This window comes from Danio rerio, chromosome 9 (genome assembly GCF_049306965.1).
Source record: "Danio rerio strain Tuebingen ecotype United States chromosome 9, GRCz12tu, whole genome shotgun sequence".
Taxonomy (NCBI): domain Eukaryota; kingdom Metazoa; phylum Chordata; class Actinopteri; order Cypriniformes; family Danionidae; genus Danio; species Danio rerio.
Genome location: NC_133184.1, coordinates 25,007,866 through 25,034,037, shown reverse-complemented (window position 1 = coordinate 25,034,037; position 26,172 = coordinate 25,007,866). Strand labels below are relative to the sequence as shown.

Sequence of the window (26,172 nt, the reverse complement as noted above, 5' to 3'; positions counted from 1 at the left end):
CCAGTGTTGTACAAGAAGGTCCGTGTGCAAAAAATGACAAATACTAGTTTTTTTTTTTGTTTTTTTTTAAAGCCTATAAAATTTATTTTTTAAAAAGTCTATATTAACAAAAAACATTTCTGTTCATAAATGTAAGCAATAAAAATATGTTTTATGTTGTCTCCACATCCCCCCCATGTTAACAGTCTATGAGTTTATAGTTTTCACTCATTCATTCAACCATGGTAAACAGACAGCGAATAAAGGTTCTTGCTTTTGTACTCCTTTACTTCAGACACTGCGGAAACAGCTTCTCTCCCATGGTACACATCAGAACTGAAAATTCTGTGCGACTGCCACAAGGGGGCGTATTCCGATAGTCGTGCCCAAATGTCGTGTGCAGTGGAAAGGCGGCGTAAGGCCATGTGTGTTTGCTGTTGCATTAACTTGAATTTACAAAGATTATCACCTTCCAGAATTTATTACTATAAGTGTATTCTTCTTTCTATCAGTTCAAGGCAGCATGGACATTCTACTCTGATCACTGAAGACCACCTATTTTACTACTTTTAAAAGACATAAGATAAGCTATTGGTGTCTCCAGAATGTGTTTGTAAAGTTTCAAATCAAAAAACCCATCAGATAAGCTATTTACTATAGCCTCCAGCATCGGCCCATTTTGGTGTCTGAGTACAGTGTTGCCTGTGGCTTTAAATCCAAATGAATTGCTTTTCCCTGCCCACACGTATGTGTCTGCTTCTCCTGCATTAAATCAGATAAACATCAGTCAGTGATAGAGATAGACACGGATAAAGCTGAAATACCAAGTCAAGAATACCAAATAAGTTTATTTCATGTATTTGTGGTGGAGTTTATTTAAGCCTTTCTGAAACGAGTCGCACACAAATGCCTTTTACAGTACACACAAACTGTATATACGCGTTGACACCATGCAGCAGTGGTGATTATAGTAGTTAAGAATTACATAGTGATTTTACTCTTTATTACAAACATGCTCAAGACAGCTTAAACTTATAAAAATTACAGAGAGTTGGAACAAATATTTTAATCCCAGTTTATTTGCAAAAAAAGTGATTGTGTGTATATATGCTATTATAGAAATATGGCGCCTGTCAATCAATTCAGTGAGCTGGGATACCCACAGTCCTAAGTCATGTTGGGCCTCAAAATCAGTGGGATTTGGGTCCTATTTTAAAGTCAGGAAATTACATCTACATACACAGAGTTCTGTCCAAACAGCTTCTTAAAGCTGATTTTCATCATAGGTGCCCTTTAAAAACTGCACTTTTACTCCTGTTAGGATGGCTTCTAATAGCAATAAGTAGTGACCTTAACATTTGTTAAATGTGCTGTTTACAGCAGATTGTGGGCTTGACTAGATATTTGTAATAAAAGGATAATTCACCCAAAAATGGAAGTTATGTCATAATTTACTCAGTTTTTTTTTTTTTGTCCCAAAGCTCTTTGACTTTCTCTCTTCTGTTAGATATGTTGAAGACTTTTAGGGTGCTTTCACGCCTGTGAATCGATTCAGTTGTTTAGAAACAGAAATTAAAATTAATACATTGTTGCTCTTTGCTCTTGGTGTGGTTCGCTTTCACACTGTAAAGTTTCTAAACGGACCAAAAGAGCTAAAACAAGTCACGTGTGAGTAAACTCTCCTCACATTTGTCAGTGTAGCAGCCCTTCAGCTTTCAAAGAATAGGCAGAGAGTTTTTGACGGGTGCATTTAAAAAGGTTTACTTGGATGCAATAAAGTTCATCACATAAATCATCGTCTCAGTTCTTTGTTGTATACACAGAAGCATCAAAAGACCAAAGGCACCAAAAGCACCAAAGCACCAAAAGCACCAAAGCACCGTAAAACTAGAGAAAACAAACAAACAACATAGAAAAATAAACAACAAACATTTACAAAACATCTAACATTTTCCAAATAAATCAAACAAAACATACCTCGCTCTGCTTGCCGAAGGGACACTAAAAGCTCAAGGCATTCTTCCGAGCTGTACCTGTTAGCTCGTGAACAAACGTGAATTGCTCTTACTCTGCTTTGTCTCACTTAAATCCTATTAGTCTAGAGCGCCCTCCTGTGGTGACTCCAATTAGGGCAAGCAAAGCGAGTACATTAAATCATGGGCAGTTACACTCCCACCAAATCATGGTATGAATCAAAACAAACAAAACAAATATCATACATGATTTTAACTTCAAATTTAACTCACAAAATAAATCCACATACAAAATTAACATTATTTGTCTGATGCAAGAAAGTTGCAACTAATCACTCTCAACTATAACAACCAATTTTTGGATTGGTCGCTCAATAACTGAATGTGAAGAATGGTGCCCCAACCCCGTTTTCTGTTTTTGTTCTCCTGTTTGAACTTTAACGCGTCTAACAAGGCCATCGTTACCCGGAAAAACCTCAACAACCCTACCTAACTGCCATTTGTTTCTAGGAAGCATGTCATCTTTAATGATTACAATGTCATTTACTTTAAGATTACGTCGAGGTACGTGCCACTTCTGTCTTGTGGATATATTCAGGAGATATTCCCTTTTCCAACGACTCCAAAACTGTTCAATCAAGTACTGAACCCTGCGCCACCCTTTTGTAGCATACACGTCTTCCTTTAGAAACTTCCCTGGGGGAGGAAGAGCAGTCTCGGATTTCATTAAAACAAGATGATTAGGAGTTAAAGGTTCTAGTGATTTTGGGTCGTTTATTCCATCCACAGTTAATGGTCGACTATTAACAATAGCCATCGCTTCATAAAACAATGTTCTTAGAGAAGAGTCATCCAGTCTACCAGGGCACAAAGAAAGAGTAGAATTCAGCACATTACGCACAGTCCTAATTTGGCGTTCCCAGACACCTCCTGAGTGACTAGCTGAGGCAGCATTAAAGATAAACTCACACTGATTTTCCGCAAGATATCTCTCCAGTGTTTTGACATCACATTCCTTAAGAGCCTGTTTGAATTCATTTCTAGCTCCTACAAAGTTTGTACCACAGTCGCAATAAAGTTGATGAACAGCTCCTCGCAGACTTATGAAACATCTCAAAGCATTAATGAACATGTCTGTTGATAGGTCTTCAAGCATTTCAATGTGGACTGCTCGTGATGAAAGGCAAGTGAAAAGAAGGCCGTACCTTTTGTACTCCTTTCATCCCTTTTTTATAATAAATGGACCAAAACAATCCATACCCGTGTAGCAGAACGGGGAAGCCATTTGTTGTTCCTCCACTGGTCGCCTGAGTTTCCGACATTGAACGCAATTGTAGATTAACTTAGCAACCGACTTACTGCCACCAATAATCCAAAATCCATGTGTCCTGAGTTCCATAAGCGTTTGGGACCTTCCTTGATGGCAAATTTTGCTGTGATAGTGTTTTAGAATAAGGTTGGTAATGTGGCTCTCTTTGGGCAAAATTAATGGATGTTTAACCTCTTCGCTAAGAGATGACCCTTTCAACCTTCCTCCAACACGAAGACCATTTTCCAAGATGGGATCCAGGTGGAAAAGTGAACTGGACTTCTGAAGAGCCTTACCTCCTTGGATTGTTTGGATTTCTTGGGAGAAGGCTCGTTCTTGAATAAGCTTAATCACAGCCTGTAATGCACACTTGCGTTCTTCAACGGTGACAATATCCTTAAGACATTTCTTCCTTAATGCTAGCCTTTTTATTCGAGCAACAACATTGATTAGAGTTCTCAGGGAAGAGAAGTGGCCAAATCGATCAAGGAAGTTAGCAGTATTACTACGTTTAGTCAGCCGTACCTGTACAAGTTTGACTTCAGGATCTCCTACTAGTAATTTAGTTGAAGTGTTTGGAGCTGGACACACTTCTTGGTCCCATAAAAATGTAGGTCCAGTCATCCAGTTAGTAGATCTCAAATCTGAAATGAGTAAACCTCTAGAGGCATGGTCAGCAGGATTTTGAGAGGTGTTGACATGATACCACTGGCTTGTATTTGTAATTTCCTTGATCAATTGAACACGATTAGCGACAAACACGTGAAACCTTCTTGCTTCATTGTTGAGATATGCAAGAACAACTTGTGAATCAGACCAAAAGAACTCTTGATCGATCATCATTTGCAGTTCAGCTTTTAGCAAAACACTCAGTCTAGCAGAAACCACCGCAGCAGCCAATTCCAGTCTTGGAATACTCTTGATTTTTATAGGTGCCACTCGAGCCTTGGCCATTACTAGGCAACAATGCACTTCATTTTTGTCACTCTTGACTCTTAAGTAGGAACATGCACCATAACCAAGGTTGCTTGCATCTGAAAAATGATGCAACTCTGTCAACACAATCTTACTAAAGGACGAAGGATAGTAACATCTTGGAACAGTAAAATCTTTCAAGTCCTGGAGACTATTTTTCCACTCCTCCCACCGTGGAATTAAGTCATCAGGGAGAGAATCGTCCCATTCCATATTTCTCTGACAGAGCTCCTGCAAAATGCACTTTCCCTTCAAAAGGAAAGGAGCAACAAATCCAATGGGATCGTATAAGGAAGATACAATTGACAAGATACCTCGACGTGTTGCAGGCTGATCTTTAAGTTGAGTGTTGAAACTGAATGTGTCATCCTTTGTAGACCACTGTATGCCAAGAACATACCCAGATGATTCAGGAGTCAAATTTAGTGGCTTAGAAGAAACCGCCCACTCTGACGAATCCACACAGCGCAAGACATCTTTCTCATTTGAGTTAAACTTATGGAGACGTAACCCTCCAAGCTTGCACAGGGTTTTAGCTTCTGCAATCAAATCTTTAGCTTCCTGTATAGATGGAACTGAAATTAAGCTATCATCCACATAAAAGTTATTATTCACAAATGAAGAGGCTTCAGAATACTCAGATTTGTACTTCTCTGCGAGATACTTCAGGCCAAAGTTCGCACACCCAGGAGATGAAGCTGCACCAAAAAGATGCACAGTCATTCTATATTCAATGGGCTCTTCTTTCAAATCCCCATTCTTCCACCATAGGAATCTTAAATAATCTCTCTCTTCAGGGGGGACATGAAATTGATGAAACATCTTTTCGATGTCACATGTCACAGCAACGGCTTCCTTCCTGAATCTACAAAGTACTCCCACCAGAGAATTAATCAAATCTGGACCAGTAAGAAGAGTATCGTTAAGAGATATGCCACAGAATTTTGATGAGCAATCAAATACTACTCTTAACTTGTCTGGCTTGTGAGGGTGGTAAACTCCATGATGTGGTATATACCAAGCTGTTTCTTTATCAGGTATTACTGGAGCAATCTCTGCATCTCCCTTGTTGAGCATTTCTTCCATAAAAATCTTGTAATTCTCATGGTACTGTTGATTTGACCTTAACTTCTTACCTAAATGCTGCAGACGTAATAAAGCCAGCCTCTTGTTGTTAGGGAGTGAAGGTGGATTACTGCTCTTGAAAGGAAGAGGTAACTGAAAATGTCCATCTTCTTTATGCTTGATGTTATCACTGAGATAACGAATAAAGCGGACATCTTCCTGTGACACATATTTGTCTTCATAACTTTTCTCATTAAAGTCACACTCCAAAACTTTCAAGACATCATTAGCTGTTGGAACTCTCATTTCTTTCACAGACACTCGATGAACAAAACTTTGACTTCCTTGTCTGTCTAAGTGGGGATTACAAAGACCGATAATGCTCCAGCCCAGCGCGGTTTTCTGTGCAAAAGGCTCATTTTCCTTACCGATTATGACCTCTAGGGGAGCCAACGCTGAAGGGCAGTCATATCCAATCAATAGTCCTATATCACAACTCTGAAGTGGTGGCATTTCATTGGCTATGTGCTTAAGATGAGACCAGCATAATGCAGTTTTCTTCGTTGGAATGTGAGCTTTATCCACAGGAATGAAATCACACGTATACACTTGAGGTATTTGGATACATTTCCCACCTTGAAGTCCTCGGATTCGCAGACCACTAACCTTGTTACTTGAAGTAATCGTGTCTGTAGTTGTCATAGTACTGAGTTTCAGCTTCACCGCTTGACTGCTCACTAGCAGCTCATCAATAAAATCCTTCAAAATAAAGCTTGTGTCACTTTGTGTATCGAGTAAGGCATAGGTAAGGATCTCATTTTGTGGCTCTTCTACTGTGGAGATAAACACTGGAACAATACTAGAAGTAGCAGAGACATGTTGTGTTACTGCATAAGACATTGCCCTTTGGCCCTCTTGACTTGTATATGCTTCTGATGTAATATCTGCTTGGGATACCTCTGAATGTTTGCGTTTATCTTCGTGCAGACAAGTTGGATGACGCAGTCCACATGTTCCACAAATATGCCGTCTCCTACAGTCCCTAAAAATATGCCCTCTTCTCAAGCATCCGAAACACATGTGATTTTCACGAATGAAAGATCTTTTATCATCCATGGGCTTCTCTGCAAAGATAGGACATTTGATGATACTATGCATTTCACTCTTACACACAGAACATGGTGATGTTACCTTGAATTCTGGTCTTGAATCTTTTACTTGAGCCTTAATATTGAAAGCTTTTGCTCTTTTCAGATACTTTTCATCTGGAACCTTTGAACTGGCTAGCAGTGGAGAAGTGAAAGGGTTGCAAGCTATCTTTGATTCCTTCTTCAAGAATTCAGCAAATTGCTTAAAACTTGGATAGTCTCCTGTCATATCCAACTCTTCAACAACAATTCTGTTCCATTTACGGACAATCCATTCTGGTAACTTCTTAAGCAACTTGTAATTTTCCTCGCAATCATTCAAGATGGACAAACCTTTGACTTGTGGAATAGCTTCAACACAACCTTGCAAGAAATCGCTGAACTCTCTCAAGGAAAATGGATCGTTTACTCCCACCTTGGGCCATTTCATGAGTCTCTCTCGAAAAGCACGCTGAATAATGAATGGGTTTCCATACCTCTCCTCCAAGACTCTCCAAGCACCCTGATATGTATCATCCGAGTTCTTATAAAAGAACCCTTCTACGGCCTTACGAGCTTCTCCTGCAAGATAGGTTTTTAAATAGAACATTTTCTCACTTGCTGGGATGGATTTACAATCAATGAGTGCTGTGAAGGACATTTTCCATTCAATAAACTTCAGAGGATCACCATTAAAAGTGGTTGGTTCTGGAACAGGTAAACGACTTATACTTAAGGAGTTCACTAATGCTTGAGCTAAATTCTCAGTCTCTTTAGTTTTACTTTCTTCTTGAAATGTTTGTGAAGGTAATGGATTTATCACAGGATTACGTTGAGGTTTGTTAGAAGCTTTTCTTCGTTCAGGATAAATGACATTTCCGGTCTCGTCGTCTTCCAAACTGCTCTCTTCAAGACAACTTTCTGCATTGTTATAAGCTTTCACTCGAGCTGCAGCTACGTTGACATCTTTTTCCGCTTGTAACAATTGCAATTTTGCTTTTTCTTCTTCTAACTTGGAGCGAATTTCAATTTCTTTCTGTTTAATATCCGCTAACATTCTTGCTTCTTCCAGCTTCCAGTCATTCTCCAGTTTAACTAGTCGAGCTTGCTGATTGGAAATTTCTTGAATGGCCCTTTTCTGCTCTACTTTAGCCGCAAGTTCTGCCTCTGCATCAGCTCGTTTACTTGAAGCTTCAGAGGAAGTTTCTGAGACAGCTGACAAACTTTCTACAGTCTGTGACGATACTGAGATAATGGTCTCTGTATTGGTACAACCAAATATAGACTCATACTCCTCTTTGTTCAATATCTGCCTAACTCTCTCTTTAACTACTTCCCTTTTTTGAATGACATCAACAGTTTCTATTCGTTTGCTCACCAAATCACAAATTTCTGTACTCAATATGGAACAAACATCTACTCTTCTTACAATCTCTGGAGTAGCAGTTTGATTACGCAGAAATGGGGCATAATGTTGAGTGACAACATCCTGACTAGTTTGAATGTCTTTCAAAATTTGCTCAAGCTCTTCACATGTGCATAAGGCTTTTAATTTACATCTAATTTCTTTAGCTGTCTGCTTCCAGGAAGTATAAGCTTTATTAAAGGCTTTCTCGTGCTTTTTTGTCTCTTGTTTTTGCATTTCTAAACCCTTTTCTGTGGGATTTCTTTTTCGAGAGCTTGATCTTGATCTAACCTGTTGCATTTCTGTTGTACTATTCAGATCTTTATCAAGAACTGACCTTTGACTTGCTTGTGCCGCCATTTGCTCCGCTGTGTCGTCCATTTTGTCTGTCTACAACTTAAATCAGCAACCTGCTTACATCAGACAAATTTAAACACCTAAAATATTATAGCAAAGGTAATAAGTCAAAATCACATGTGCAACAACAGTATAAACTCTTAAGACTTTAAGCACTTTAAAATTGCAAACATTTGTCTAATACATGCATCATGAATATAAGCCCAACATTACACAAACACCTTGAAGCATGAGCACTTAAATCATTAGTCACTCCTCATTCTCAAACTTCAATTACTGCATACAAATTCAACAAAGCATACAAATATAAATCCTTTTTTTTCTTTAAAAATTGCAATTATCCCAAAAGTAATAAATAGATAAATATTTTTCCTTTTCTTGTACCTCTGAGTCCACAACGTTTGTTTGCAGTCACCTTTCAGTCTTTCATGAAGAGTTTTCCCAGTTAACCGTGTAAAGTCGCCGTCCTAGTGTAGATTCAGTCTGTTGTAGATGCCATGCAGTGCCACAGACGAGATGAAGGCTTGTAACATGACACTCATGTGATGAATCACCAACGTGATGCAAACGCCATGTGTAGCAGCGAGTTTTACTGTAGCAGCCCTTCAGCTTTCAAAGAATAGGCAGAGAGTGCTTGACGGGTGCATTTAAAAAGGTTTACTTGGATGCAATAAAGTTCATCACATAAATCATCGTCTCAGTTCTTTGTTGTATACACAGAAGCATCAAAAGACCAAAGGCACCAAAAGCACCAAAGCACCAAAAGCACCAAAGCACCGTAAAACTAGAGAAAACAAACAAACAACATAGAAAAATAAACAACAAACATTTACAAAACATCTAACATTTTCCAAATAAATCAAACAAAACATACCTCGCTCTGCTTGCCGAAGGGACACTAAAAGCTCAAGGCATTCTTCCGAGCTGTACCTGTTAGCTCGTGAACAAACGTGAATTGCTCTTACTCTGCTTTGTCTCACTTAAATCCTATTAGTCTAGAGCGCCCTCCTGTGGTGACTCCAATTAGGGCAAGCAAAGCGAGTACATTAAATCATGGGCAGTTACAGTCAGAGTTTCACGGTTTATTTTGCAGAGTCCCGCTCAGCTATCAGGGGAGGTGGTGGTTTGCTGGTGTTTGACAAGATGCGCGCAACATATCTGAAGAGCGAGGAGGGATGCTGTGGGCAGGGGTAAAAAAGGTTTGCGACGTATTTGAGGACCGGGAGGGAGACGTGTGATTACCGGGAGATTATCACTCGTTTGTGGGCATCCGGGAGTCTCTGTGCATTTGCAGGAGACTACCAAAACTTCCGGGAGACTTGGGATGTGTGGAATGACCTCCCGCCCTACTCATAATTCTCCCTTCATATAGCCGTATGCATATGACATCCATAAAACACTGTGATATAACCGGGCTCGGATCGTTTGCTTCCGGGTAATTGTTGTCCCATACAAAACAATACAAAATCGCTGCATTTAAGATCAGAACTTTTTTTTTTAAAAACAGCCCTGCCTGGCTATTATACGTGGGGTCCAGTGCTTCCAAGCAGAAGCACTGCATCATATTCTATTTTCCCATGCCATATCTTTAAAATATGAAAATTAATTTTACCCCAGTATTTTTAATGAAATTTCTGCACAAGACCGCTGCTAATGACCGCGTCTGCGTTTAAACTGTATCTTGTCTCTTTTTATGCTTTAACATGCTTAAGTCTAAGCATGTTAAGTCTATTGCTTAAGTCTATGTGCTTGAGTCTATTTAACTGATTATATTTGACTTACATTACAACATCCATGCGGTAAAAGGACACTTATGAAATTTTAAATAGTCACATAAAGCTTTCACTGGAAGTTCATCATTGGCTGAAAAACACTTTTCAGAAAAAAAAAAAACACTAGCATATATTCCATTGCATGTTGAGTGAACAATTATGTTCAAAATGACCACCTTAAAGAAATTATGCTCACAGTTTCGAAATATCTTGAAAATTCCTAAGACAGAGTTGAATATAACAAATTGATAAATATCACTAAGCCTCTGAGCTTGTATAAAAAAAAGTAATATTTCACCACTTATCTCACTGAGCCTGTTCTTTTCTGACAGAAGAGTTTCACACCTTTAGCACTGATCTTGGCTCACCTCAGTGTTACTGTATACACAATCGTACAGCATCTGAGGACACAGCCTCTGACTGCAAGTCTTCCATGGTTCACAGTTTATAGCAGTAAGCACTTAAATTTGATCGGCTGTACTTTAACGTTAATGCAGCATTGATTTCTTTCACATCCACTCTCCTGGAGTTCAAAGCCCAACCAACAAAAACTCTCAATGTCCAAACATAGCAACACTGTGAATGCAGTGTAAAAAAAGAGAGTTTAATTTTCATCAAATGATATGAGAGGTGAATTGCAGTGCTTACGTGGGAGGATTTATTACCGAGCTGAAACAGAAATCATGACTGTCGCATTACATTCAACTGTTTAGCCATAAAACTCATTTATGAAGCCACAGGGATATCTTTATTACATGCGCAAAATCTCACTAATGCGCCCTGCGTGCATTTTTGTGCTAAAGAAAGCCATTTTACAGCATCTTGTGCAAAATTCATGACAATTCCAGCCCTCTTGTTCTTGCAGCACCTGAGTTATGGTGTAAAACAGGTCTGGCAGAGCACTTTATTACTCATCTACTGAAGGCTGCAGATGAGACTGAGCTAAATATCAAGCTGAGATCTCCAGCTCAGAGGAAGCAACATTTACCCAGATCCCCCAGGGACAGGAATCATTCTGTTTGCTACAGACTCCTCACACAGCGGAGGTCAACGTCTAAAAATAAGCCAGGCTTGAGTTACAGTTGAGTTCAGACCTGAGGCGAAATTACTGGGATATGGGGGGAAATTACAGAGCTTTATGCAGCTGTGAGGCAAACAATAAACGCTGTACTGAACGCCATTAAAGGTTTGGACGTTTCATTAGAAGCAGGTGATAGATGCAGCAGCTGATGTCTGGAACATCACTCAACAGGCATCAGTATGTAAAAGAGACGAACAACAGATACAAGCAAACAAACAAACAAAACAGCGGCAAGATAGGTATGCTTCTGTATATTTGATACAGTGCAAGCTTCTGAAAACTGAAAAAAAATTATATTTAAAGCAAATTGCATTTATGGAATGAAGTCTTATTTGCTTAACTAAGTAAGAAGTATTGTTGAGTGATTTTGTACATTGTATTTTTATTTTTTTTTGTTTACATTGCAATTTGTAAAGTAATTTTTCCTTTCACTATATTTGTAATTTTTATGTTGCACTGAATTAAGACATTTGCTTTTTATAAATGTATCCTTTAGCTTGGTGGTTCTCAAACACATTCCTTGAGCCCACACATATTTGCATGTCTGCATCAAGCACAACCAATTTAAGTTATAAGCTTGTTATATTAAGCTGTGATTATTCTATAGGTAGATGAGAAGGACTGTTTAACTTGAAAAAGTGTAAAACTAACTTGGTTGTGTAAACCGCCTCTTAGCTAATCACATAATGTCCCCTGGTCTCCTTCTTGCATACCAATGCAGTGTTAGCATTGGCTGTTAGGCTTTTTAGGCTAAACAATGCAGGTTTGCCTCCAATCAAGTTTTTAGGCTCTATTTTAATGGTCTAGGGTCAAAGTCCAAAGTGCAGGAGGCAAAAGCATTAAGGGCATGTCCGAATCCCCTTTTGCTATTTTAAGGATGGAAAATATGCTCTGCGCCACGGCACATGGTCTAACAGGGTTAGAGTTATAGGTGTTTTTTGAGAATAAATCAATCAGAGTCTCATCTGCCATTCCCTTTAAGAGCCAGTTGCCTCGAGCCATTGCGCATTTGCTATTTACATAGTGGACTTTGTAAGTAAAAAACTGAACACTTCACTAGCTAGAAAACAGTTTAACAGAGCATCTGCAGCACGAGGATAAAGAACAAGCCTTCTCCAGTCTGCCTTCACTTTCACTTTCTCTTTCTGTCTTTCCTAGATAAGGAAACTGTGTTGTACACACTCCACTGAAGGCATCCCTCAGCCCTCATATTTAATTTAAAATGTAATTTCTAAACTCAGTTCTATTTTCCAGCAAATTAAAAGATAAACAATAATAACAAAGTGTGGTCAAAAAGCTGAGTTCTCCAAACATACCCTATGCCCCTATGTCCTGTGCTCCATATGGTCCAAAACCTGACTGGTGAAAAAATCTAAGCTTGTTTTTAATAAAACAAATACAAATATGCATATAATAAATAATTTACTTATAATAATAACATTTTACTAAAGCCAGTTGTTGTGAATAAACTGAAAAAAGCCCCCCAAGAGGAAGAAGGCATGGAGGAAGTGGTTTTTATATTTATGTAGAAAGTAATATTTTTTGTAATATTTTATTCCTTTAATTCTTTATCATTTGTAAAGATATTTGCGTATTGCTGTACATCCTGCATGTTTTAGGCCATGTGTAAGCGAAGCGCACAACTAACGCGCTCTGTGTTGGACTTTAGACCTGCTTTCAGCTGGTCAATTGCGCAGTCTATTGTAGTTCCTCAAATAGCAACATGCCAACAATGTACTTTAACACACCTCTTTTCTAAGTGGCACAAATGGATTTGCTATGTAAAAAACAAGGTGGAAAACATGAAAATTAAAGTTGTGCTGGTCAGAAAATATAGCAACACTTTGGGGCAAACTGGGAAACACGTCTTGCACCCTATTGTGCCAGGTGTATGATAGGGCCATTTGATTCAAATAGCTATAATTGGTGTGTCAGACAGAACATGTGCAAAATGTGGCGCATATTTCAATTTCTAAATATGCTTGGTGACTAAAATATTATTTTAATAAATATATCTGTTCAATAAAGGGCGACGCAGTGGCACAGTAGGTAGTGCTGTCGCCTCAAAGCAAAAAGGTCGAGCCTTGGCTGGGTCAGTTGGCGTTTCTGTGTGGATGCTGAACGCTGTAGGTACCAGTTTTGGGAAATGATACTTTTCAAAGTAATATATTACAAGCTTAAGGCCAAGATGGGATAAAAAATAATAATAATTAAATAAATAAATAAAAATGACATAACACATTATATTCCATTACTTTGATTGTAAAATGTATATTTTCCCTAAACTGATCAGTACTGATAGAAGCTGTTCATATGATGTGTATTTGAAGATTATTAGTTAATAATTAAAGCAAACATATAAATAAAAACATTACGTTATCAATGGCGGCGAAGTAGTGCTGTCACCTCACAGCAAGAAGGTCGCTGACTCGAGCCTCGGCTGGGTAAGTTGGCGTTTCTGTGTGGAGTTTGCATGTTCTCCCTGCATTCGCGAGGGTTTCCTCCGGGTGCTCCGTATTCCCCCACAGTCCAAAGACATGCAGTCCAGGTGAATTGGGTAGGCTAAATTGTCCGTAGTGTATTTCCCAGAGATGGGTTGCGGCTGTAAGGGCATCCGCTGCGTAAAGACGTGCCACATAAGTTGGCAGTTCATTTCGCTGTGGTGATCCCGGATTAATAAAGGGACTAAGCTGAAAAGAAAATGATTGAAGGAATGATATTCTCAGTGTGGTTTGTTCATTAAATGCTTGTTTTTACATTCATTCAGAATCACAACAATCTTTTTTATTTTTTCAACTAATTCTTCAATAAAGGTGCAATTAAAACTGTAACCTTCAAATTTTAGCTTGCTTACTTGCAAAGTATTTCTCATATGCATATCCCCCAAAATAGAGTTTCATCATGTTAGCATGTGTAGTCAGCAGCACTACTACTGAACTAAATATAAACAAAGCAAAAGCATCTTTGGAAATGGTTCCTTACTAGCAATGACTCAAAAACAGACCACCCGATGTAGTCTGATTACCGCAAGAATGGCTCTTATGAGACATGCCATACTGAGTGGAACTGCACCTGAACCAACACAATAGAGATTTAATGGCTCAAAAAGTGCAACCAATGTAGTCTAATTCCTGAGTCAATGTATCTGAGTCAGATCTTAGTTAATCACAGACATGCAACTAATGTGTTTTGTTATTTAAAGCTGAAGACAAATCAATGAAGCTATTGAGAAAGACTGTTTATTTAACAGCTTATTACTTGGCTCTCTGAACACTTGACTCTGATTGGTCAACACTAACATTCTGAAGCATAAACTATACCATACAAAAAAAAGAACATTTTAAATACGATATTCATATAGTTTCCTCTACTTCTAGATCCCATTATTATTTATGTAGTGGAATAGTGTGCTACAGCAACGTTTTTCAAGCATTGTTTAGTGAGCTCATAAAACGTTTTACCTCAAATCAATAGCTTGCATTCAGTCATTCACTTCTGTGGGAAATAGTTGAGTAATGTACACTACCAATTATTATCACATATTATTATATGGCTCTCTGGAATAGTTGATTATGAGTTGTCTTTTATGACATCCTGTATTAACCTTATTCTCCGCGGACGAGTGGACGCATCAATTTGAATCTTTTCGGCTCGAGACTTCCAGTCTCATTCACTTCCATTAATTTTTATGTTACAAACAGCTCATTTTGCTGCTTGATGTTTTCTTATTATCATACTTTGTCTGTATAGTCATGCAAACACTTGTTTGTAGAGCGAGTAGTTTGACCGTTTTCTGACATTTATTATTCCTAGTCATTTCTCCCATAGGCAACTGAATCGTAAGTTCTAAAACAAATTGCATAAACAAGCACACTTCCACATTGAAGAATAAGGTCAATTTTTCACAAGTATTGTATGGATGTTTAGATTCTGATCGGTCAGTCACAACATTTCAAAGTATGTTATTCCCAGATACATACTCATGATCTTGAATACTCTTGACCATCAGTGAAATGTTCACATCCATATACAGTCAAGCCCAAAATTATTCATAAACTTGGGTATATGCTTGTTTGTCACACAACTGTTTTTGACTCTTTGGTGGCATTACAAATGTATAGGTTAGTATATGCTCCACTCAGCTATTCTAGTTTCTGTCCACTCTGCCTTTAATAACATAGTATAAAAACTATCATGGGTTTAGAACCATGTTTTGTGTCTAATAATATGCAGGTTAATGTATTCTCTGTTCAGCCATTTTCATTTCTGTCAGCTTTGTCTTTAATTAAAGAATAAAAAACATTTATGGTGCAGAGCAATTTGTATTTGTATCTAATTTTAAATAAGTTGGATAAAGTACATTCAGTCAGTTGTTTTCATAAAATAAAGACCTTCAGTCTTATATAACAGCCCTCTGCTTCATGTTGGGTTGCAGATAAACCTGTCTGGCTGTTATTCTGTGATAACTGCCTGGATGTACATTATCCTTTACGTAACTCATAAGAAACCAAGAACACAGGCTCATCTGGGTACTTAGAATAATATTGAAGGTTAATAAATTAAGATATATAAATATGTATGGTTAATCAATATATATCTGTCAGTCTGCATTCACCTTGCAGCTGAATTAAGTTAGTGTAGGCTGCATTCAGCCCTTTCCTTCTGCATTTTTAACATTTGATTACTTAGTAAATTATTACTGCTCAGGTCAACGTTTTGTGTCAAATGTCTTGTGACAAGCAGTCAAAAAAATGGCAGGATAATAGCCATCCAGCCGGTTGTTTTCACAGAATAAAGCCTTTTAATTTTAAACAACAGCTTCTAGTAAGTCTATTGGGCTTTATTCTGCATCCTACATATATCCAATTACTCCTACAGGCTTTATTCCTTAATACCAACTGGCTGGATGTACATTTCCTGTACAGGTATACTTAAATATTATTTTGGGTTTTATAAAAACAAATAAACACAAACAGTATGCTATGATTTATGGATGAGCTAACTTTATGAATTTATTTCATCTTTCTAATAATCCTAATTAAAAGTTGGAACTGCAGCTTAATTTCTTTAGCTTTGCTCACACTGTACTTTCACATTTTCAATTCTAATGAAATTGTAGTAATTATCACAAATTACACTTGAGACATTTAGATTTATTTGCAGTGTATGGAGTAGTGCTTTTTACTGTGCATTTATGTTACCTGGCCAAACCACTGCTGACACCAAGTGAATATGAAAGGAAGTGCACGTTTGAAGCATTTTCTTTGCTTATCTCTATATTTTCATCAGCATAGGTAGGAAGCCAAGTATGTATTAACCAATCCCTATGTATTCTTGACTGAGCTGTTCCTCTATAGCCATTTGTTCCAGCTGAGCGAGAGTCTTGATTTATCCAATTAACTGGTCCTACAGGGCTGAATCAGATGGTGCCATTTATGGTTGAAGCAAACATCTGAGGACAACAGAACCCCAGAGATGAACAACGCGAGAGCAAGTGGGATTAGATGCATTTTTAGCAGCTGCTGAAGAAAATTACTTCCTTTCTAAGCCCATAGGAGAGCAAAGTAGAAGCACATGCATTCAAATCCTGTGGTTATTACTGACACCTGATATACAATAATGCATCATGTTAATAAGCTCTTTGATTATTAAACCCTGGGCAGAACAAACTGGCACTCGCTGCTCTAGTTCAATTACAAACACATCGGATGCTCTGATATACAGCACTACTAAAAACCCAGCCACTGACAGTCTTAATTTAATCTACCACACTTTGTCATTAACAATTTCACTAATGTCTATGCTAGAGCTGATAAATGTTCAGGCTGGTCCATGGAAACCTTCAATTTGACTTATACCAGCTCAAAAGCCTTTGCATTATGAGGCAATATTTGCCCAATGGGATTCATTTTACCTTAAAAAAGCAATGTCTTCTCTATTAAAGGCAAAGTAGGTACTTTTCACCACTAGAGGGTGCATAATCACAACAAACAAAAATGTTTTTTTCAGGAATCATGAGAGTTATCATCTTTACATCCTACTGAACTCCTGCAGAAATAACATAATTTTATTCTAAACTTATTATAAAGCAGACTAAAAGCTGAAATCTGTACTGTAATAATTAGGGATGCTTTGATTGATGGGCTGGAGATAATCACATTATTGACGGCCGATAATCACATTTTATGACTCAATCGGTACTCACTTATCTGACCGATCACATGAATTGATCATAAGAGAAAGTTTACAAGCAGAGGAAGATGCATATTAACTTTTTATGCATCAAAAAAGTGCTCCAAACTTTTCTTGATTGAGGCATGTTGAATTATTCTTCCATCATATGCAATGTTTCACAATTGCATTGTTAGTCATTTTTCTTACCAAACTTCTTATCTGTTTAATCTAATATTTTCTGTAAAGCTGCTTATGACCATGATGTGTCCACCAGGGATTAAATTGTTTCAGAACACGCAGGATGCGGCGCCTCTGAAATCTGATCCGGCACCTCATTTTACTGATTCCCCTCCTCAACCGCCCTCCTCCCCTGTCCGCTGTTCACTTTTTATCCGCGACTCCCCAGGCCCCACCCCTTTTCACTTTCGTCCGCGACACCTCTCCATCCTCGGGTAACATGCCAGATCCGTTACCCTGATCTGTTCCGGGACCTCGCAATTCAAAGGACTGGTGTCCACACTAAATTGTTATAAGAGGCGTGTTTAAGGGATCATATGCAACATCTTTCATCTATTCTTTTAGGAGGGTAGAAAGCTGTATTTCAGTATTGTACTTAGAGTGCAAATGTGCTTTATGCAATGTTAAAGTTATATAACCCTCAAAGCATCAGAATCGGTAATTGGTAACGGCCGATCACCATGACGAGAAATCAGTACTTGGTATTGGCTCCAAAAACCTTAATTGGAGCATCCAATAATGATTATGAATGTTGATTAATATAATGCACATACAAATGTTTTTGTAATTGGAGAGATCGTAATAATTTGGCTACACAAGAAAAGCGTCATTTGACATTTGACTATAGAGCAAATAATGTGAAAACTCACAGTATAATTTCTGAAGCTGAAAAGCATTGTCATATTTACATTGTTGTCACACTTTGTTGTTTATGATGAGAAAATATAGGAGCAGAGAATTCAGAAAACATGCATTCAACAAAACTCCAGCATAACTAATCTGAATGCCAGTGACTAATCGAAATGCCTCTGATTGGCTACCAATCAGCTCATTCATGACTAAACAAAATGTTTGGTTATAAAGCTCACTGCAATAAAAATAATTAAACAAAAATGCAGAAGAAGAAACCTGATGAAATTAGCTCATATTTGAATATAATGTTGTAAATTGACTTGTTTTACTTTTTTTTTTTACATTTAACTTTAGTCACTGCAGTCGTGGAAGATTTGTGTAGAGCAATGTTTTTTGCCTCCTTTTTGCATCTGTTATTTGTTCATCGACCCCCCATTAATTTCCAAGGCTGCTTCACACAGTTTTAGTGCATGCGATTAAACACATTTCAGCACATTTCAGCACTGCATATTTAATGTCTTTGTTGCATGACTTTGACAAAATTCTCCTTTTAACAGATTTTATCAAAAAGGAGCACATTTTTCTGAAGTTATGATTTATTAATATGAATGTCTAAACTGTGTGTGCACGTGTGTGTGTATTTTTTTTTTTTTTCTGTCACCATTGATATGCTTTTTAAGATGTTGGTACAGAGCTCCAAATAATCACTCAATGGCTGTTGTTCATCAAAAGGTTTTCTCTGACAGAGCACTTCTAAAGAGACACTTCAGGAAGTATAAAAACCAAACCTGCATTTGACTTTTGATAGCTTTAGCGATCGCTCATTGAGATCAATATATTTCCACTTTAAAGAGAGAATTAAATATAGGTCGTTATCACACTAGACCCAGTGCTGTATCACATCTGTGAAGCTTTTTTCTTTTGAATTCAAACCTCTTTCTGAAACACTAAGATAGCAATGATTTGAAATTTCATAATTTATATTCAAAGAGCATTGATCTGTTTTCTTCTAGTCGGTCTTGCTGAGAATCACCAAGTGTTTGACAAGGTAAGCATGTGAAATAAAGGCTTCACAAATGATCAGACCAGCTGCACAAAATCAATGTGTTTTAATTATAAATGAGCTCATTAACTGATCTTTTAAAGGGTGAAAAGAAAGAGTGTGTCTTTTAAAAGATGTTAGTGCTCAGGACACCTTCAGGTGTCTTACTTCTTAGGTTTCACAAGTGATAAATCCACACTGCATGATCATTTATTGAATTTGAAATGTACAGTTTTAATTTAGCTAAACTAGTTTACTGTTGTTATTTCAAGGAATGAACTCTTAGGAATGTAAAGATTTAAACAAGAATAAAAAGAGCAGGAGAACCCCATTTAAAATTCTAAAGAATTCAAAATTCTTCATAATACTAAAAACAAAGAAATATACAGTACAGACCAAAAGTTTGGACAAACCTTCTCATTCAAAGAGTTTTCTTTTTTTTCATGACTAAAAAATTGTAGATTCACACTGAAGGCATCAAAACTATGATTTAACACATGTGGAATTACATGCATAACAAAAAATTGTGAAACAACTGAAAATATGTCAAATTAGGTTCTTCTAAGTAGCCACATTTGCTGGCATTCTCTTGATGAGCTTCAGAAGGTAGTCACCTGAAATAGTTTTCACTTCACAGGTGTGCCCTGTCAGGTTTAATAAGTGGGATTTCTTGCCTTATAAATGAGATTGGGACCATCAGTTGTGTTGTGCAGAAGTCAGGTGGATACACAGCTGATAAGCCTACTGAATAGACTGTTATAATTTGTATCATGGTAAGAAAAAAGTAAAGAAAGACGAGTGGCCATCATCATGAAATGAAGTCAGTCAGTCTGAAAAATTGGGAAAGTTTTAAAAGTGTTTTAAAAGTGCAGTCACAAAAGCCATCAAGTGCTACAAAGAAACTGGCTCATAAGCAGACCGCTCCCAGGAAAGGAAGACCAAGAGTCACCTCTGCTGCGGAGGATAGGTTTATCCGAGTCACCAGCCTCAAAAATCGCAGGTTAACAGCAGCTCTGGGGTCTGTTCTTTGTAACTTGCCTAAATGATCAAAGATGATTTGGCAGATCCTGGATGTTTTAAAGGGGTGGTCCACTACAATATCTTATTTTAAACTCTAGTTGATGTGTAATGCAGCTGTGTGAACATAAACAACATTTCTGAATGTAAAAAGCTCAAAGTTCAATGCAAAGGGAGACTTTAGCTGCGTCCCAAATCGCATACTTATGCACTATTCTACGCCATTTTGTAGTATAAATAGAATAAGTAGTGTGTTCATACTGAAAACTCTAAAAATAATAAGTGCACTTTAATTACCCGGATGATGCACTCATTCAGTGAAAATGTAGTGTGTAATGATGGACACTTCACGCACTCAACGACCGCAGGTTTGCTTACGTAGCGGAAGGGGCGGAGCTATCAGACGCACATGTTGAATAACTTTATTTATTTTTGATGGTGAAAGCAAAATTCTCCTACGAGAGTGATTTTAGCGCCTCCCGATGGTGAATGCATCAATACTCACGGCAGGTATTATCTGATAATTCAGTCGTTTATTTCACTGATTTGGCAAGCGTCAAACGTCATCAGTAAAACGGTTTGAATTTCCGCTTAGTAAAAACTCATTAGTGTGCCATTTGGGACGACACTACATACATATACTATCCTGTTGAGTGTGTAAGTGCATAAGTACATAGTACATGAGTGCATAGTGTATAGTGTGCCATTTGGGACGCAGCTTTTGATCTTTACAGAGTTAGCTTAGCAAAGTGTATAATGAACGAATTTTGGGGTCTACAAAAAATACTTCCGCCCCCTGTGAGATCACAAAGGTTTGTTTACTGTGCATCCACACTGCCCAGCAAAGGGCTATGGCAAGAGGCGCTGTAACGTTAAAGCAGAGAGAGGAAATGCCATCCTGCTATTTCCACAGAGCTTCTCTGTTTCTGTATTTGGGCTTCCAAATGACACGACCCAAACACGGAAGTGCTTACAGTTCAATATTAATTATGTTCCAGAGAACTATAAAATACACAGCAAGCATGATTTGACAAAACGCAGCTTCCAGAATCTCTTCCAGTTCAGTGCTGGATTCGGCTAAAATCTCCTCAAAGATGGAGCAAGGAGACGTTGTGAACTCTGAGCCACGACCTATAAGTGTTTTTATTTGTTAAAACTGATCATGACATGTCCAGTGTCTAGCCTTATCAGTATGTTGTAACAAAGATGTAAACAATGGTAAATAATGTTCGCCACCGCTAACGATTTAGCTACAAATCCATATTTATCAGTCGAACTGCTGTAAACACCCACAAACTCTTAAATCTTTCAAGGCTCACACACAATTTTCACTCGTTACAGACACTTGTTGACTGACTGACTGTTTACAGAAAATGCGCGTGCTTGTCAGGGCATGACATGGAGCCGATCCGCGAATCGCAGCACATTATGACGATGACCAATCAGAGTAACTTGAGGGCGGGCCTTTCAGAGGAACTAGGAAATATGACAGTCGTTTTCATGTTAGCTGAGTAGCTGTGTATAATCAAAGTGAGATTTATAAAAAAATAACACAATTTCCTTCAAGTGAAACATGAGCACACATTGCTTTGCATCTTATTAACACAACCAAGCCTTGAAATTAGTTCTGGACCACCCCTTTAATCTTGATGACTGATCTCTGGCTAATGTGGTTCTTCAAGTTCGCGAATCAGACTAACATGTCTGGATGAACTGATCTGAGATTGTTGTTTGTGTTGTGAAGGACAGATCTATCGATCCCCGAAATCATGATCAGCAATGCAACGATTGGCTGATGGCACAGCAGCGTAATGACATCTAATGAATATTCAATTATCCATGTGAGCAAAATTACATAAAGTTAGCAGAAAACGGTTTGTTAAATATGATGCGCAAATTACTTTCCACATTTGTTATAAGCTGCAGGCTTTACACTTACATGTGTCAAGAGCATTCATCATGTATTTCAATGCATGTCAATGCGTTTAGTTCTACATTTAGAAAAGATTTTCTTTATTATAGTGGCCTAAGACTACTCAAGTTTTTTTTAATTGGCGTAAGGAATAACTGTATAAATAAATTTTGCATCAAAAAAGCATTTTTATATCGGTAATGGTGTCTGCAACTTTTATGAAGCATCAAATCACTGGTATAGTAACGGTCAAAACATGTGCCTGACTGCATAAACTATTATCCTTTTTAAAAAATAAAAGTTGAATATTGTGCCTGTACGTGTTTGTAACTAAAAAGTTTATATCAATAAATTGCAAACAATTGCATATGTCTTATTAATATTTATTTTTTTAACTTATATATAACAAGATAGATAGATAGATAGATAGATAGATAGATAGATAGATAGATAGATAGATAGATAGATAGATAGATAGATAGATAGATAGATAGATAGATAGATAGATAGATAGATAGATAGATAGATAGATAGATAGATAGATAGATAGATAGATAGATAGATAGAGTTAAAAATATATTTACTACATATCAGCATTTGGTACATACTTTCAGTATTATCTTTGCTTGAAATGACCCGATCGAAACCTGTTTATATGACTGAGCCTGCTACCAGAACTGTTGCTATGACAACAACTCTTAGATGAGTTTTGAAGAACTAAACGATCCTGGATCATGTCAAATTCTAAATATCCAAATCCAGCTAACTGAGTAATCCACCTACAAAGAACAGACCCCAGGTTAGAGACCAGGTCAATGCCACACAGAGTTTTAGCAGCAGACACATTTCTAGTACACCTGTTAAGATGAGACTGTGTGAATCAGGCCTTCATGGTAGAATATCTGCTAAGAAACCACTGCTAAGTACAAGCTGAAGAGACTTGTTTGGGCTAAAGATCACAAGGAATGGACATTAGACCAGTATAAATCTGTGCTTTGGTCTGATAAGTCCAAATTTGAGATCATTGGTTCCAACCACCGTGTCCTTGTGCGACACAGAAAAGGTGAACGAATGGCCTCTACATGCCTGGTTTCAACCGTGAAGCATGGAGGAGGTGTGATGGTGTGGGGGTGTTTTGCTCGTGACACTGTTGGGGATTTATTCCAAATTAAAGGCATACTGACCCAGCATGGTTACCACAGCATCTTGCAGACGCATGCTATTCCATCCGGTTTGCATTTAGTTGGACCATCATTTATTTTTCAGCAGGAAAATGACTCCAAACACACCTACAGGCTGTGTAAGGGCTAGAAGGAGAGTGATGGGGTGCTGTGCCAGAGGACCTGGCCTCCACAATCCCCGGACCTGAACCCAATCAAGATTGTTTGGGGTGAGCTGGATCACAGAGTAAAGGCAAAAGGGCCAACAAGTGCTAAGCATTTCAGGGAACTCATTCAAGACTATTGGAAGACCATTTTCCGGTGACTACCTCTTTAAGCTTGTCATGAGTGTGCAAAGCAGTAATCAAAGCAAAAGGTTTGAAGAACCTAGAATATTACATATTTTCAGTTGTTTCACACTTTTTGTTATGCATGTAATTCCACATGTGTTAATTCATAGTTTTGATGCCTTCAGTGTGAATCTACAATTTTCATAGTCATGAAAATAAAGAAAACTCTTTGAATGAGAAGATGTGTCCAAACTTTTGGTCTGTACTGTATATTGACTAAATATACATGTAGATGTATATTTTATTTAGTTTTTATGAAATGTCTCCTTTTTGACGAATATAAACATTATGAAATAATGCCATTAAATTTTATTAGAGATACATTATTTTCCAGTTTCCTATGGATGATTAACAGTTGCCACAATAATTTGCTTACAAGATATTAATTATGAGAAAACAGAGCTGAACAGTGACAAACTTTATCTGAATGATATTGTGCAAGTTTTTATATTATATATCAAATGCATGCTAACCCAATACGTTCCAGTGTCCACAAATTTAATTTCGTAAAAACAATAACATATTATTTACTATTATATAGCCTTTTTATTTTAGTCTTGTAAAAACAACAAGAAAACAGGTTCAACAGCAAAGACAAAAAAAATCAGCTGGCTTTGGATGACATCTTGTGGTTGTGCTCTGTATGTGCAACAATAAACTCAAAAAAAACGAAAATCCTTTATAATAAACTGGATTAAAAAAAATAACATTAGCAGCTACAAAAAAAATTATTTTGCATTAAAATTACAAGATACAAGCAACAAAGAAGGGAACAAAAGAAACTTAATCTGTAATAGATGCAACATGCTTTAACAATCTATACTGTATATTTGATTTTTCAGCATCTGCTCAAATATGCCTGAGAGGCACATTCTCCATTTTTATATCAGACATGGGGAATGAAATTACTCAAAAAATACATTGCAGTATTGTTTCATTTAACAGTTAATGATTTTTAGTAAAATTGAGAGTTTATTAACATTATATATATATATATATATATATATATATATATATATATATATATATATATATATATACATATATATATATATATATACATATATATATATATATATATATATATATATATATATATATATATATATATATATATATATATATATATATATATATATATATATAACACACACACACACATAAGTTAGATATTGTAATATTAGTCAGGAGGTTAGTAAGTCTTCACCCGAAATGTTGCACTATAGAAAAATAGCACTAGAAAGATTACATTTTAAACTTAAGGACTCTTCATAATTCTTTTCTTTTCTTTCTTTTTTTAATTTTTTTATTTTTAAAATTTTTTAGGGTTTGTTCACCTTTATTTTGATAGGACAGTAGAGATTTCAGACAGGAAAGCATTGAGAGCAGAGAAAGGGGAAGGATCGGCAAAGGACCTTGAGCCGGGAGTCAAACTTGAGTCGCAGTGAGCACGTCGGTGTATATATACATACAGTTGAAGTCAAAATTATTAGCCCCCCTTAATTATTGTGTCCTATTAGGTTAATTATTAGTTTTATTTTTTTCCTAATTTCTGTTTAACAGAGAGCATATTTTTCAGCACATTTATAAACATAATAGTTTTAATAACTCATTTCTGATCAATGATTTATTTTATCTTTGCCATGATGAGAGTAAATAATATTTTACTAGATAAGAAACTTCTATACAGCTCAGTGACATTTAAAGGCTTAACTAGGTTAATTAGGCTAACTAGCAAGGTTAGAGTAATTAGGTAAGTTATGGTATAACAATGATTTGTTCTGTACACTATAGAAAAAATAAAGGGGCTATTCATTTTGTCTTTAAAATGGTGTTTAAAAAAAAACTGCTTTTATTCTAGTCGAAATACAGCAAATAAGACTTTCTCTAGAAGAAAAAAATATTATGAGACATACTGTGAAAATTTCCTTGCTCTGTTAAACATCATTTGGGAAATATTTAAAAAAGAAAAAAAAATAATCAAAGGGGCGCTAATAATTCTGACTTCAAAAATATATAATATATAATATATATATATATATATATATATATATATATATATATATATATATATATATATATATATATATATATAAATTTGCAGAACTAGTATATATACAGTTGAAGTCAGAATTATTAGCCCCCCTGAATTAATTAGCCCCGTTTATTTTTCCCCCAATTTCTACCTAACAGAGAGATTTTTTCAACGCATTTATAAACACAATAGTTTTAATAACTTATTTCTAATAACTGATTTATTTTTATCTTTGCCATGATGACAGTAAATAATATTTTACTAGATATTTTTCCAAGACACTTCTGTATAGTTATATTCTGTGTAATTTTTTTAACTGTTTTATTTACTCCCATTAAGACAATAGAGTTGATTGTATCCGTCTTATATCACATATTATATTGGTTTTGCACCAGCAAGTAAGTTCAAAAGTCTTGGAAAACATCTGCTGTGTATACATGCACCCTGTGTTTATACCTGAGAGAATGGGAAAGGCCAGCAAGTAACCTTAAGAAAGATAAATTCTCCAGTAGTATCTGAATTCAGACTTGGATTTGCGAGCTGAGACTGTCTCAGACTTGGAATGTAAG

The 26,172-nt window shown here is 36.8% G+C and overlaps 2 long non-coding RNA genes across 2 annotated transcripts in view; both read right to left on the bottom strand.

Annotated features, from left to right (window-relative positions):
• Positions 1 to 26,172, bottom strand: part of LOC141376122 (uncharacterized) — a 52,206-nt gene that overhangs the window by 5,245 nt on the left and 20,789 nt on the right. The gene's annotated exons all lie outside the window — the stretch shown is intronic.
• On the bottom strand, positions 7,212 to 9,150 carry LOC141376121 (uncharacterized). Its single transcript, XR_012385328.1, has 2 exons — positions 9,065 to 9,150; positions 7,212 to 8,974 (listed from the first exon to the last, which is right to left on the bottom strand). It is a non-coding gene; the product is annotated as an uncharacterized lncRNA (long non-coding RNA).